This window comes from Euprymna scolopes, chromosome 46, assembly GCF_053919585.1.
Source record: "Euprymna scolopes isolate OS-2025 chromosome 46, ASM5391958v1, whole genome shotgun sequence".
Taxonomy (NCBI): domain Eukaryota; kingdom Metazoa; phylum Mollusca; class Cephalopoda; order Sepiida; family Sepiolidae; genus Euprymna; species Euprymna scolopes.
Genome location: NC_136527.1, coordinates 120,825,585 through 120,842,395, shown reverse-complemented (window position 1 = coordinate 120,842,395; position 16,811 = coordinate 120,825,585). Strand labels below are relative to the sequence as shown.

Below are 16,811 nucleotides of genomic sequence, written 5' to 3'. Positions count from 1 at the left end.
AGAGGGGAGCAGAAACGAAGCACCCGCCCTACCCCACGTCACCCTACCCACTAACTACCCCAACGGAAGCGAGAAAGAGAACCCTGTCTGCTCGATCCACTGGGAGAGCAGCGAAGATAAACAAAGTTCGGGCCTGGCAGGTCAGAGTGCTGCTCAGGCAATTAAGTGTGGAGAAATTAGACCATCCCCTGTCTCTAGAGGGAAGAGACCGGAACGAAGAAAAAACGCATGCAAAAAAAACAACAAAAGCAGGTCTCAACTACCAGCTAGTGGTGTTGGTCCCGAGATTCCAGTCTCCCAAAAAAGGGGATCGGTTTCCAGGTCCAAGCTCCCACAAATGTGGAGTCGGTCCTTTAGGTCCTGACTCCCCAAAGGAGGGGTCGGTCCTTGCTAACGAAAGTTAGTATGAAAACACCTTAACCTAGCCCGAAAGCCCGGTGGCGGAAAGTTTAGTAACTGAGAGAACAGATACTACACTTTGATCTTGACCCGAAGGCTAATCACCGATGTTACTACGCAAACAATACGTAAACAATAATATCAGTATTTCAGAAGTTAACAGAAGTTAATAAGCAGAGCTTTCTTTTAAAAATAATAAACAATTTATTTATTTGAAATAATATATACACAAGCTTTTTTTTTTAAATATTGATGTCAGTAAAATTGGGAGATGGTTTCGTCGATTTCAGAGTGGCGAGAGAGATGTGAGTGAAAAAGTATGCTCCAGACGTTCATGCACAGCTACCCCCCCCCCAAATAGTGTGTGCCTCGACTAACTGCGCTGATCAGCAGGTAATGGTGAATAAAATTCTTCTCTTCTCATCTTAAATGTTAATTAAAAAAATAATGAAATGTTAAATCTTAGAAACCATCTTGGTTTTCGTATCTTCATATTTTTTTTTAATAAATTGTATATAAAAATGAATTTTACAAAATAAATATCTTCATATATTTTTTTAATAAATTGTATAATAAAAAAATAATTTTACAAAACAAATCGAAATAAACCTTGAGTATTGACAAATAAATTCTATTAAAAAAAATGAATTTAAAAAAAATAAATCTTCATATTTTTTTATAAATTTATTTAAAAAAATAATTTTTACCAAATGAATTGCAACAAACCTTAAATATTCACAAAAATAATCTCAACTTGATAGAAAAACAATTCGGCACATTTAACTAATAAATGGACATTTTTACACGAGGAACAAAATAATGATTACACCGTTTCATGATGACCTAAATCCTTTGTTCTTTAGCAGTTGATTTTCTTTTTAAATAATTTCACGTTTAAATCGTGTTTTTCATCTTTCAATTTTGATTCTTTTATATTTTCATATATTTTATTTCTTAATGAATTGAACACACAAAACAAAAGTTGTATCAATTTACTAAAGAAATCATAACAAACAAAACAATTTTTCTGTTTTGAAATAATAAAAAAAAAAAACGAATTCATTTTTTTTTAATTTTCTGTTTTGAACACATTGCATTGGATTCCTGAAATGAAAGGTAAGTTTTTTTTTACCTTTTAAAATAATTTTAAACATTAAAAACATTTTTACTGCAATCCAATTTAAAATACGAAAAAATTACGAAAACTCATCGAATTGAACAACTGCTTTTGTATTTTTAGAAAAAAGATTACAAATGTTGGTTTACTCTAAAGTTTGCGTTCCGAGTGTGTTAAATCTTCATTGTCTACTTTATGCAATTTTACCTAACTTTTCGAAAAAGTTATTTTACCTATAAATAACTTTTCATTCGGTGAATTTACGTAATTTTAAAAATATAATCATTTTCGAAATTACAGTTTAGTACGTAATAATGTTTATCTTAAAACGCAATATGTTTAAAGGTCGATCTATAAACTCTATTTTAAAGACGCATCAAAAATCTAAAATTACATTATTTACCCTGACATTTAGGTTTTGCCAAATATATATATATATATATATATATATATATATATATATATATATATATATATATATATATTTATATTGCCTATTATTTCGCTGTAGAATTCTTTTGTATTTTTAATGTTAATATTTTAAATTTTAGAATGGGGATCACTTTTACAAATTTACATAAAATGAACACATTAATTAATCATCACCAACTAGCAGAAATTTAATATAGAAACAATAGTTGTAAAACTTTACAATCTAACCAAACGTAATTTACTCCTTTAAAAAAAATTGACTTTATTTTTGCAACTACGTTTCAACAGCTTTAAAATATCCGAAAAAAAAAGAATGAAATAATAAATATTTAAATCTGTAAGCTGAAAGTATAGATAAAAATTCAAACGCTCCAAATGGATTTGTTACCACAGTCAGCCGGATTCACTGAAATCTGATGGTGAGCCTCAACTAAATCTGGTTTGGAGAAAGTCTTACAATCATGCAGAAGGGAAGAAAAATCCTGTATATGAGGGATTGGATAACGATCAGGTACCGTCATGGCATTAAGTCGTCGATAGTCCCATGTTTTGGGATCATATGGACTGAACAAGGGGCATATTATTACTAACTACAGCATATACAAAGGGGAAGCCCATGGACTGAACAAGGGGTATATTATTACTAACTGCAGCATATACAAAGGGGAAGCCCATGGACTGAACAAGTGCATATTTTCTGTATAAATTTAACGTAAAACGAGCACCAACTTCAACAGTTCAACACCAGTAATCAATCGATAATATCTGTAGAGAGGAGGTCATATCAGTTTTTGCTTTGTTTTTTCGATGGGTATTATATCCGATATGTTGTTAACTATTCTGTACTTCCACTTAACAATTTAATAAACCAAAGATAACGTACAAAGTGTAATTGTGACATGTATTTGGTGGTTTTCTACCAGTATTTTGTTTAATTATTGATTTTTAAATGATTATCGGGACTTAAATCATAGATGTTTTATATCAGCCAATTTTTCTAATTCTAATGTGAGATTCAGCACGAATTTTTTTCAAGTAAATAAACGCTTCAAAATAAGTTAAAATATAAAACAAACTCATCACAGTAGGTAGAAGAGTTACTTATGTTGCGTTTGGTAACAATCATTGGTGATGCATTTGATTTTGACCTCATTTTTTCTTTTTTGTCTAAAATGCCTATTTTTGTTTCAATTGTTAGGTGAAAGTACAAATTAGTTAGCAGGGACCAATTTCTCATGTTAAGAATAGCTTTCTAAATAATATCATTATTATTAGTAAGTGGAGGTGTCCTTTTTAAAAATATATAATGTATAAGTAAATGTCCCCGGATTTAAAATTTCCTTTATTTTTATAGTGTTGAGAAAACTTGAAGCACTTACCTGCGACTCTCAGGAAGAGTGGCAGCAAAAACCTTTTGTGTGGGCGATGCCTCTTTTTATATTGGTAGATGTTACATTTAACTTATTTGATTGGCTAACTGGATTATAAGAGGGATGGAGTGAACTGAATTTTGGTTGTGATTTCAGTTTGGGATTGGAGTTGAAGGAAATTGAATCGTTACCCTTATTACCAGACCGACAAGGTTCTACAATTTTTACCTAGTCACAGGTCGCAACAAACCATTGTTGCAAAATCCTTGTTAGCCTCTACCTTTCAGTGGAGAAATTTTCAACAATAGAATGTAAATAAAAAATAAATAGGATGGCACTTTTAAAAAAATCAATGAATTTGAATTTTAACATTTAAAAAAGCCAACAATATTTTTATGGTATCAAATATAAATTTGAATTTTAACATTTAAAAAAGCCAACATTATTTTTATGGTATCAAATATAAATTTGAATTTTAACATTTAAAAAAGCCAACAATATTTTTATGGTATCAAATATAAATTTGAATTTTAACATTTCAAAAAGCCAACAATATTTTTATGGTATCAAATATAAATTGGAATTTTAACATATAAAAAAGCCAACAATATTTTTATGGTATCAAATATAAATTTGAATTTTAACATTTAAAACAGCCAACAATATTTTTATGGTATCAAATATAAATTTGAATTTTAACATTTAAAAAAGCCAACAATATTTTTATGGTATCAAATATAAATTTGAATCTTAACATTTAAAAAAGCCAACAATATTTTTATGGTATCAAATATAAATTTGAATTTTAACATTTAAAAAAGCCAACAATATTTTTATGGTATCAAAAATAAATTTGAATTTTAACATTTAAAAAAGCCAACAATATTTTTATGGTATCAAATATAAATTTGAATTTCAACATTTAAAAAAGTCAACAATATTTTTATGGTATCAAATATAAATTTGAATTTTAACATTTAAAAAAGCCAACAATATTTTTATAGTATCAAATATAAATTTGAATTTTAACATTTAAAACAGCCAACAATATTTTTATGGTATCAAATATAAATTTGAATTTTAACATTTAAAAAAGCCAACAATATTTTTATGGTATCAAATATAAATTTGAATCTTAACATTTAAAAAAGACAACAATATTTTTATGGTATCAAATATAAATTTGTATTTTAACATTACAAAGGCCAACAATATTTTTATGGTATCAAATATAAATTTGAATTTTAACATTTAAAAAAGCCAACAAATGTTTTATGGTATCAAATATAAATTTGAATTTTAACATTTAAAACAGCCAACAATATTTTTATGGTATCAAATATAAATTTGAATTTTAACATTTAAAAAAGCCACCAATATTTTTATGGCATCAAATATAAATTGTAATTTTAACATTCAAAAAGCCAACAATATTTTTATGGTATCAAATATAAATTTGAATTTTAACATTTAAAAAAGCCAACAATATTTTTATGGCATCAAATATAAATTTGAATTTTAACATTTAAAAAAGCCAACAATATTTTTATGGTATCAAATATAAATTTGAATTTTTACATTAAAAAAGCCAACAATATTTTTATGGTATCAAATATAAATTTGAATTTTAACATTTAAAAAAGCCAACAATATTTTTATGGTATCAAATATAAATTTGAATTTTAACATTAAAAAGCCAACAATATTTTCATGGTATCAAATATAAATTTGTATTTTTACATTAAAAAAAGCCAACAATATTTTTATGGTATCAAATACAAATTTGAATTTATCCATTTAAAACAGCCAACAATATTTTCATGGTATCAAATATAAAATTTAATTTTAACATTTAAAAAAGCCAACAATATTTTTATGGTATCAAATATAAATTTGAATTTTAACATTCAAAAAGCCAACAATATTTTTATGGTATCAAATATAAATTTGAATTTTAACATTAAAAAAGCCAACAATATTTTTATGGTATCAAATATAAATTTGAATTTTAACATTAAAAAAGCCAACAATATTTTCATGGTATCAAATATAAATTTGAATTTTAACATTTAAAAAAGCAAACAATATTTTCATGGTATCAAATATAAATTTGAATTTTTACATTAAAAAAAGCCAATAATATTTGTATGGTATCAAATACAAATTTGAATTTTAACATTTAAAACAGCCAACAATATTTTCATGGTATCAAATATAAATTTGAATTTTAACAATTTAAAAAGCCAACAATATTTTTATGGTATCAAATATAAATTTGAATTTTAACATTAAAAAAGCCAACAATATTTTCATGGTATCAAATATAAATTTGAATTTTAACATTTAAAAAAGATTACAATATTTTTCTGGTATCAAATATAAATTTGAATTTTAACATTTAAAAAAGCCAACAATAGTTTTATGGTATCAAAAATAAATTTGAATTTTAACATTTAAAAAAGCCAACAATATTTTTATGGTATCAAATATAAATTTGAATTTTAACATTTAAAAAAGATTACAATATTTTTATGTTATCAAGTATAAATTTGAATTTTAACATTTAAAAAAGCCAACAATATTTTTATGGTATCAAATATAAATTTGAATTTTTACATTAAAAAAGCCAACAATATTTGTATGGTATCAAATATAAATTTGAATTTTAACATTTAAAAAAGCCAACAATATTTTTATGGTATCAAATATAAATTTGAATCTTAACATTTAAAAAAGCCAACAATATTTTTATGGTATCAAATATAAATTTGAATTTTAACATTAAAAAAGCCAACAATATTTTTATGGTATCAAATATAAATTTGAATTTTTACTTTTAAAAAAGCCAAAATATGTTTATGGTATCTAATATAAATTTGAATTTTAACATTTAAAACAGCCAACAATATTTTTATGGTATCAAATATAAATCTGAATTTTAACATTTAAAAAAGCCAACAATATTTTTATGGTATCAAATATAAATTTGAATTTTAACATTTAAAAAAGACAACAATATTTGTATGGTATCAAATATAAATTGGAATTTTAACATTTAAAAATGCCAACAATATTTTTATGGTATCAAATATACATTTGAATTTTAACATTTAAAAAAGACAACAATATTTTTATGGTATCAAATATAAATTGGAATTTTAACATTTAAAAAAGCCAACAATATTTTTATGGTCTCAAATATAAATTTGAATTTTAACATTAAAAAAAACAAACAATATTTTTATGGTATCATATATAAATTTGAATTTTAACATTCAAAAAGCCAACAATATTTTTATGGTATGAAATATAAATTTGAATTTTAACATTTAAAAAAGCCAACAATATTTTTATGGTATCAAATATAAATTGGAATTTTAACATTTAAAAAAGACAACAATATTTTTATAGTATCAAATATAAATGTGAATTTTAACATTTAAAAAAGCACACAATATTTTTATGGTATCAAATATAAATTTGAATTTTAACATTTAAAAAAGCCAACAATATTTTTATGGTATCAAATATAAATTTGAATCTTAACATTTAAAAAAGCCAACAATATTTTTATGGTATCAAATATAAATTTGAATTTTAACATTTAAAAAAGCCAACAATATTTTTATGGTATCAAATATAAATTTGAATCTTAACATTTAAAAAAGCCAACAATATTCTTATGGTATCAAATATAAATTTGAATTTTAACATTAAAAAAGACAACAATATTTTTATGGTATCAAATATAAATTTGAATTTTAACATTTAAAAAAGCCAACAATATTTTTATGGTATCAAATATAAATTTGAATCTTAACATTTAAAAAAGCCAACAATATTCTTATGGTATCAAATATAAATTTGAATTTTAACATTTAAAAAAGCCAACAATATTTTTATGGTATCAAATATAAATTTGAATTTTAACATTTAAAAAAGCCAACAATATTTTTATGGTATCAAATATAAATTTGAATCTTAACATTTAAAAAAGCCAACAATATTTTTATGGTATCAAATATAAATTTGAATTTTAACATTTAAAAAAGCCAACAATATTTTTATGGTATCAAATATAAATTTGAATCTTAACATTTAAAAAAGCCAACAATATTCTTATGGTATCAAATATAAATTTGAATTTTAACATTTAAAAAAGCAAACAATATTTTTATGGTATCAAATATAAATTTGAATTTTAACATTTAAAAAAGCCAACAATATTTGTATGGTATCAAATTCAAATTTGAATTTTAACATTTCAAAAAGCCAACAGTATTTTTATGGCATAAAATATTAATTTGAATTTTAACATTCAAAAAGCCAACAATATTTTTATAGATTAAAATATAAATTTGATTTTTACATTTAAAAAGCCAACAATATTTTTATAGTATCAAATATAAATTTGAATTTAAACATTTAAAAAAGTCAACAATATTTTTATGGTATCAAATATAAATTTCAATTTTTACATTAAAAAAGCCAACAATATTTTTATGGTATCAAATATAAATTTGAATTTTAACATTTAAAAAAGCCAACAATATTTTTATGGTATCAAATATAAATTTGAATTTTAACATTTAAAAAAGCCAACAATATTTTTATGGTATCAAATATAAATTGGAATTTTAACATTCAAAAAGCCAACAATATTTTTATGGTATCAAATATAAATTTGAATTTTAACATTTAAAAAAGCCAACAATATTTTTATGGTATCAAATATAAATTTGAATTTTTACATTAAAAAAGCCAACAATATTTTTATGGTATCAAATATAAATTTGAATTTTCACATTTAAAAAAGCCAACAATATTTTTATGGTATCAAATATAAATTTGAATTTTAACATTCAAAAAGCCAACAATATTTTCATGGTATCAAATATAAATTTGAATTTTAACATTCAAAAAAGCCAACAATATTTTTATGGTATCAACTACAAATTTGAATTTTAACATTTAAAACAGCCAACAATATTTTCATGGTATAAAATATAATTTTGAATTTTAACATTTAAAAAAGCCAACAATATTTTTATGGTATCAAATATAAATTTGAATTTTAACATTAAAAAAGCCAACAATATTTTTATGGTATCAAATATAAATTTGAATTTTAACATTTAAAAAAGCCAACAATATTTTCATGGTATCACATATAAATTGGAATTTTAACATTAAAAAAAGCCAAAAATATTTTTATGGTATCAAATATAAATTTGATTTTTACATTTAAAAAGCCAACAATATTTTTATGGTATCAAATATAAATTTGAATTTAAACATTTAAAAAATGCCAACAATATTTTTATGGTATCACATATAAATTGGAATTTTTACATTAAAAAAGCCAACAATATTTTTATGGTATCAAATATAAATTTGATTTTTACATTTAAAAAGCCAACAATATTTTTATGGTATCAAATATAAATTTGAATTTAAACATTTAAAAAAGTCAACAATATTTTTATGGTATCAAATATAAATTTGATATTTACATTAAAAAAGCCAACAATATTTTTATGGTATCAAATATAAATTTGAATTTTAACATTTAAAAAAGCCAATAATATTTTTATGGTATCAAATATAAATTTGAATTTTAACATTCAAAAAGCCAACAATATTTTTATGGTATCAAATATAAATTTGAATTTTAACATTTAAAAAGGCCAACAATATTTTTATTGTATCAAATATAAATTTGAATTTTAACATTTAAAAAAGATTACAATATTTTTATGTTATCAAATATAAATTTGAATTTTAACATTTAAAAAAGCCAACAATATTTTTATGGTATCAAATATAAATTTGAATTTTTACATTAAAAAAGCCAACAATATTTTTATGGTATCAAATATAAATTTGAATTTTAACATTTAAAAAAGCCAACAATATTTTTATGGTATCAAATATAGATTTGAATTTTTACATTCAAAAAGCCAACAATATTTTCATGGTATCAAATATAAATTTGAATTTAAGCATTCAAAAAAGCCAACAATATTTTTATAGTATCAAATACAAATTTGAATTTTAACATTTAAAACAGCCAACAATATTTTCATGGTATCAAATATAAATTTGAATTTTAACATTTAAAAAAGCCAACAATATTTTTATGGTATCAAATATAAATTTGAATTTTAACATTAAAAAAGCCAATAATATTTTTATGGTATCAAATATAAATTTGAATTTTAACATTTAAAAAAGACTACAATATTTTTATGTTATCAAGTATAAATTTGAATTTTAACATTTAAAAAAGCCAACAATATTTTTATGGTATCAAATATAAATTTGAATTTTAACATTTAAAAAAGCCAACAATATTTTTATGGTATCAAAAATAAATTTGAATTTTAACATTTAAAAAAGCCAACAATATTTTTATGGTATCAAATATAAATTTGAATTTCAACATTTAAAAAAGTCAACAATATTTTTATGGTATCAAATATAAATTTGAATTTTAACATTTAAAAAAGCCAACAATATTTTTATAGTATCAAATATAAATTTGAATTTTAACATTTAAAACAGCCAACAATATTTTTATGGTATCAAATATAAATTTGAATTTTAACATTTAAAAAAGCCAACAATATTTTTATGGTATCAAATATAAATTTGAATCTTAACATTTAAAAAAGACAACAATATTTTTATGGTATCAAATATAAATTTGTATTTTAACATTACAAAGGCCAACAATATTTTTATGGTATCAAATATAAATTTGAATTTTAACATTTAAAAAAGCCAACAAATGTTTTATGGTATCAAATATAAATTTGAATTTTAACATTTAAAACAGCCAACAATATTTTTATGGTATCAAATATAAATTTGAATTTTAACATTTAAAAAAGCCACCAATATTTTTATGGCATCAAATATAAATTGTAATTTTAACATTCAAAAAGCCAACAATATTTTTATGGTATCAAATATAAATTTGAATTTTAACATTTAAAAAAGCCAACAATATTTTTATGGCATCAAATATAAATTTGAATTTTAACATTTAAAAAAGCCAACAATATTTTTATGGTATCAAATATAAATTTGAATTTTTACATTAAAAAAGCCAACAATATTTTTATGGTATCAAATATAAATTTGAATTTTAACATTTAAAAAAGCCAACAATATTTTTATGGTATCAAATATAAATTTGAATTTTAACATTAAAAAGCCAACAATATTTTCATGGTATCAAATATAAATTTGTATTTTTACATTAAAAAAAGCCAACAATATTTTTATGGTATCAAATACAAATTTGAATTTATCCATTTAAAACAGCCAACAATATTTTCATGGTATCAAATATAAAATTTAATTTTAACATTTAAAAAAGCCAACAATATTTTTATGGTATCAAATATAAATTTGAATTTTAACATTAAAAAAGCCAACAATATTTTTATGGTATCAAATATAAATTTGAATTTTAACATTAAAAAAGCCAACAATATTTTTATGGTATCAAATATAAATTTGAATTTTAACATTAAAAAAGCCAACAATATTTTCATGGTATCAAATATAAATTTGAATTTTAACATTTAAAAAAGCAAACAATATTTTCATGGTATCAAATATAAATTTGAATTTTTACATTAAAAAAAGCCAATAATATTTGTATGGTATCAAATACAAATTTGAATTTTAACATTTAAAACAGCCAACAATATTTTCATGGTATCAAATATAAATTTGAATTTTAACAATTTAAAAAGCCAACAATATTTTTATGGTATCAAATATAAATTTGAATTTTAACATTAAAAAAGCCAACAATATTTTCATGGTATCAAATATAAATTTGAATTTTAACATTTAAAAAAGATTACAATATTTTTCTGGTATCAAATATAAATTTGAATTTTAACATTTAAAAAAGCCAACAATAGTTTTATGGTATCAAAAATAAATTTGAATTTTAACATTTAAAAAAGCCAACAATATTTTTATGGTATCAAATATAAATTTGAATTTTAACATTTAAAAAAGATTACAATATTTTTATGTTATCAAGTATAAATTTGAATTTTAACATTTAAAAAAGCCAACAATATTTTTATGGTATCAAATATAAATTTGAATTTTTACATTAAAAAAGCCAACAATATTTGTATGGTATCAAATATAAATTTGAATTTTAACATTTAAAAAAGCCAACAATATTTTTATGGTATCAAATATAAATTTGAATCTTAACATTTAAAAAAGCCAACAATATTTTTATGGTATCAAATATAAATTTGAATTTTAACATTAAAAAAGCCAACAATATTTTTATGGTATCAAATATAAATTTGAATTTTTACTTTTAAAAAAGCCAAAATATGTTTATGGTATCTAATATAAATTTGAATTTTAACATTTAAAACAGCCAACAATATTTTTATGGTATCAAATATAAATCTGAATTTTAACATTTAAAAAAGCCAACAATATTTTTATGGTATCAAATATAAATTTGAATTTTAACATTTAAAAAAGACAACAATATTTGTATGGTATCAAATATAAATTGGAATTTTAACATTTAAAAATGCCAACAATATTTTTATGGTATCAAATATACATTTGAATTTTAACATTTAAAAAAGACAACAATATTTTTATGGTATCAAATATAAATTGGAATTTTAACATTTAAAAAAGCCAACAATATTTTTATGGTCTCAAATATAAATTTGAATTTTAACATTAAAAAAAACAAACAATATTTTTATGGTATCATATATAAATTTGAATTTTAACATTCAAAAAGCCAACAATATTTTTATGGTATGAAATATAAATTTGAATTTTAACATTTAAAAAAGCCAACAATATTTTTATGGTATCAAATATAAATTGGAATTTTAACATTTAAAAAAGACAACAATATTTTTATAGTATCAAATATAAATGTGAATTTTAACATTTAAAAAAGCACACAATATTTTTATGGTATCAAATATAAATTTGAATTTTAACATTTAAAAAAGCCAACAATATTTTTATGGTATCAAATATAAATTTGAATCTTAACATTTAAAAAAGCCAACAATATTTTTATGGTATCAAATATAAATTTGAATTTTAACATTTAAAAAAGCCAACAATATTTTTATGGTATCAAATATAAATTTGAATCTTAACATTTAAAAAAGCCAACAATATTCTTATGGTATCAAATATAAATTTGAATTTTAACATTAAAAAAGACAACAATATTTTTATGGTATCAAATATAAATTTGAATTTTAACATTTAAAAAAGCCAACAATATTTTTATGGTATCAAATATAAATTTGAATCTTAACATTTAAAAAAGCCAACAATATTCTTATGGTATCAAATATAAATTTGAATTTTAACATTTAAAAAAGCCAACAATATTTTTATGGTATCAAATATAAATTTGAATTTTAACATTTAAAAAAGCCAACAATATTTTTATGGTATCAAATATAAATTTGAATCTTAACATTTAAAAAAGCCAACAATATTTTTATGGTATCAAATATAAATTTGAATTTTAACATTTAAAAAAGCCAACAATATTTTTATGGTATCAAATATAAATTTGAATCTTAACATTTAAAAAAGCCAACAATATTCTTATGGTATCAAATATAAATTTGAATTTTAACATTTAAAAAAGCCAACAATATTTTTATGGTATCAAATATAAATTTGAATTTTAACATTTAAAAAAGCCAACAATATTTGTATGGTATCAAATTCAAATTTGAATTTTAACATTTCAAAAAGCCAACAGTATTTTTATGGCATAAAATATTAATTTGAATTTTAACATTCAAAAAGCCAACAATATTTTTATAGATTAAAATATAAATTTGATTTTTACATTTAAAAAGCCAACAATATTTTTATAGTATCAAATATAAATTTGAATTTAAACATTTAAAAAAGTCAACAATATTTTTATGGTATCAAATATAAATTTCAATTTTTACATTAAAAAAGCCAACAATATTTTTATGGTATCAAATATAAATTTGAATTTTAACATTTAAAAAAGCCAACAATATTTTTATGGTATCAAATATAAATTTGAATTTTAACATTTAAAAAAGCCAACAATATTTTTATGGTATCAAATATAAATTGGAATTTTAACATTCAAAAAGCCAACAATATTTTTATGGTATCAAATATAAATTTGAATTTTAACATTTAAAAAAGCCAACAATATTTTTATGGTATCAAATATAAATTTGAATTTTTACATTAAAAAAGCCAACAATATTTTTATGGTATCAAATATAAATTTGAATTTTCACATTTAAAAAAGCCAACAATATTTTTATGGTATCAAATATAAATTTGAATTTTAACATTCAAAAAGCCAACAATATTTTCATGGTATCAAATATAAATTTGAATTTTAACATTCAAAAAAGCCAACAATATTTTTATGGTATCAACTACAAATTTGAATTTTAACATTTAAAACAGCCAACAATATTTTCATGGTATAAAATATAATTTTGAATTTTAACATTTAAAAAAGCCAACAATATTTTTATGGTATCAAATATAAATTTGAATTTTAACATTAAAAAAGCCAACAATATTTTTATGGTATCAAATATAAATTTGAATTTTAACATTTAAAAAAGCCAACAATATTTTCATGGTATCACATATAAATTGGAATTTTAACATTAAAAAAAGCCAAAAATATTTTTATGGTATCAAATATAAATTTGATTTTTACATTTAAAAAGCCAACAATATTTTTATGGTATCAAATATAAATTTGAATTTAAACATTTAAAAAATGCCAACAATATTTTTATGGTATCACATATAAATTGGAATTTTTACATTAAAAAAGCCAACAATATTTTTATGGTATCAAATATAAATTTGATTTTTACATTTAAAAAGCCAACAATATTTTTATGGTATCAAATATAAATTTGAATTTAAACATTTAAAAAAGTCAACAATATTTTTATGGTATCAAATATAAATTTGATATTTACATTAAAAAAGCCAACAATATTTTTATGGTATCAAATATAAATTTGAATTTTAACATTTAAAAAAGCCAATAATATTTTTATGGTATCAAATATAAATTTGAATTTTAACATTCAAAAAGCCAACAATATTTTTATGGTATCAAATATAAATTTGAATTTTAACATTTAAAAAGGCCAACAATATTTTTATTGTATCAAATATAAATTTGAATTTTAACATTTAAAAAAGATTACAATATTTTTATGTTATCAAATATAAATTTGAATTTTAACATTTAAAAAAGCCAACAATATTTTTATGGTATCAAATATAAATTTGAATTTTTACATTAAAAAAGCCAACAATATTTTTATGGTATCAAATATAAATTTGAATTTTAACATTTAAAAAAGCCAACAATATTTTTATGGTATCAAATATAGATTTGAATTTTTACATTCAAAAAGCCAACAATATTTTCATGGTATCAAATATAAATTTGAATTTAAGCATTCAAAAAAGCCAACAATATTTTTATAGTATCAAATACAAATTTGAATTTTAACATTTAAAACAGCCAACAATATTTTCATGGTATCAAATATAAATTTGAATTTTAACATTTAAAAAAGCCAACAATATTTTTATGGTATCAAATATAAATTTGAATTTTAACATTAAAAAAGCCAATAATATTTTTATGGTATCAAATATAAATTTGAATTTTAACATTTAAAAAAGACTACAATATTTTTATGTTATCAAGTATAAATTTGAATTTTAACATTTAAAAAAGCCAACAATATTTTTATGGTATCAAATATAAATTTGAATTTTTACATTAAAAAAGCCAACAATATTTTTATGGTAACAAATATAAATTTGAATTTTAACATTTAAAAAAGCCAACAATATTTTTATGGTATCAAATATAAATTTGAATTTTCACATTAAAAAAGCCAACAATATTTTCATGGAATCAAATATAAATTTTAATTTTAACATTCAAAAAAGCCAACAATATTTTTATGGTATCAAAGACAAATTTGACTTTTAACATTTAAAACAGCCAACAATATTTTCATGGTATCAAATATAAATTTGAATTTTAACATTTAAAAAAGCCAACAATATTTTTATGGTATCAAATATAAATTTGAATTTTAACATTTAAAAAAGCCAACAATATTTTTATGGTATCAAATATAAATTTGAATTTTAACATTTAAAAAAGCCAACAATATTTTCATGGTATCAAATATAAATTGGAATTTTAACATTAAAAAAAGCAAACAATATTGTTATGGTATCAAATATAAATTTGAATTTTAACATTTAAAAAAGCCAACAATATTTTTATGGTATCAAATATAAATTTGAATTTAAACATTTAAAAAAGCCAACAATATTTTTATGGTATCAAATATAAATTTGAATTTTAACATTTAAAAAAGGCAACAGTATTCTTATGGCATCAAATATTAATTTGAATTTTTACATTCAAAAAGCCAACAATATTTTTATTGTATCAAATATAAATTTGAATTTTAACATTTAAAAAAGATTACAATATTTTTATGTTATCAAATATAAATTTGAATTTTAACATTTAAAAAAGCCAACAATATTTTTATGGTATCAAATATAAATTTGAATTTTTACATTAAAAAAGCCAACAATATTTTTATGGTATCAAATATAAATTTGAATTTTAACATTTAAAAAAGCCAACAATATTTTTATGGTATCAAATATAAATTTTAATTTTAACATTAAAAAGCCAACAATATTTTCATGGTATCAAATATAAATTTGTATTTTTACATTAAAAAAGCCAACAATATTTTTATGGTATCAAATATAAACTTGAATTTTAACATTAAAAAAGCCAACAATATTTTTATGGTATCAAATATAAATTTGAATTTTAACATTTAAAAAAGCCAACAATATTTTATGGTATCAAATATAAATTTGAAGTTTAACATTCAAAAAGCCAAGAATATTTTTATGGTATCAAATATAAATTTGAATTTTAACATTAAAAAAGCCAACAATATTTTATGGTATCAAATATAAATTTGAATTTTAACATTTAAAAAAGCAAACAATATTTTTATGGTATCAAATATAAATTTGAATTTTAACATTCAAAAAGCAAACAACATTTTTATGGTATCAAATACAAATTTGAATTTTAACATTTAAAAAAGCCAACAACATTTTTATGGTATCAAATATAAACTTGAATTTTAACATTCAAAAAGCCAACAATATTTTTATGGTATCAAATATAAATTGGAATTTTAACATTTAAAAAAGCCAACAATATTTTTATGGTATCAAATATAAATTTGAATTTTTACATTAAAAAAGCCAACAATATTTTTATGGTATCAAATATAAATTTGAATTTTAACATTTAAAAAAGCCAACAATATTTTCATGGTATCACATATAAATTGGAATTTTAACAT

General features: G+C 20.3%; 1 long non-coding RNA gene across 1 annotated transcript in view; it reads left to right on the top strand.

The window, feature by feature from the left end:
* Positions 1-1,249: 1,249 nt before the first annotated feature.
* LOC145270600 (uncharacterized) overlaps positions 1,250-16,811 on the top strand; it is a 128,679-nt gene continuing 113,117 nt past the window's right edge. Inside the window, exon 1 of the long non-coding RNA XR_013865463.1 lies at positions 1,250-1,515. This is a non-coding gene — a long non-coding RNA (uncharacterized LOC145270600). The remainder of the gene's footprint in view (positions 1,516-16,811) is intronic.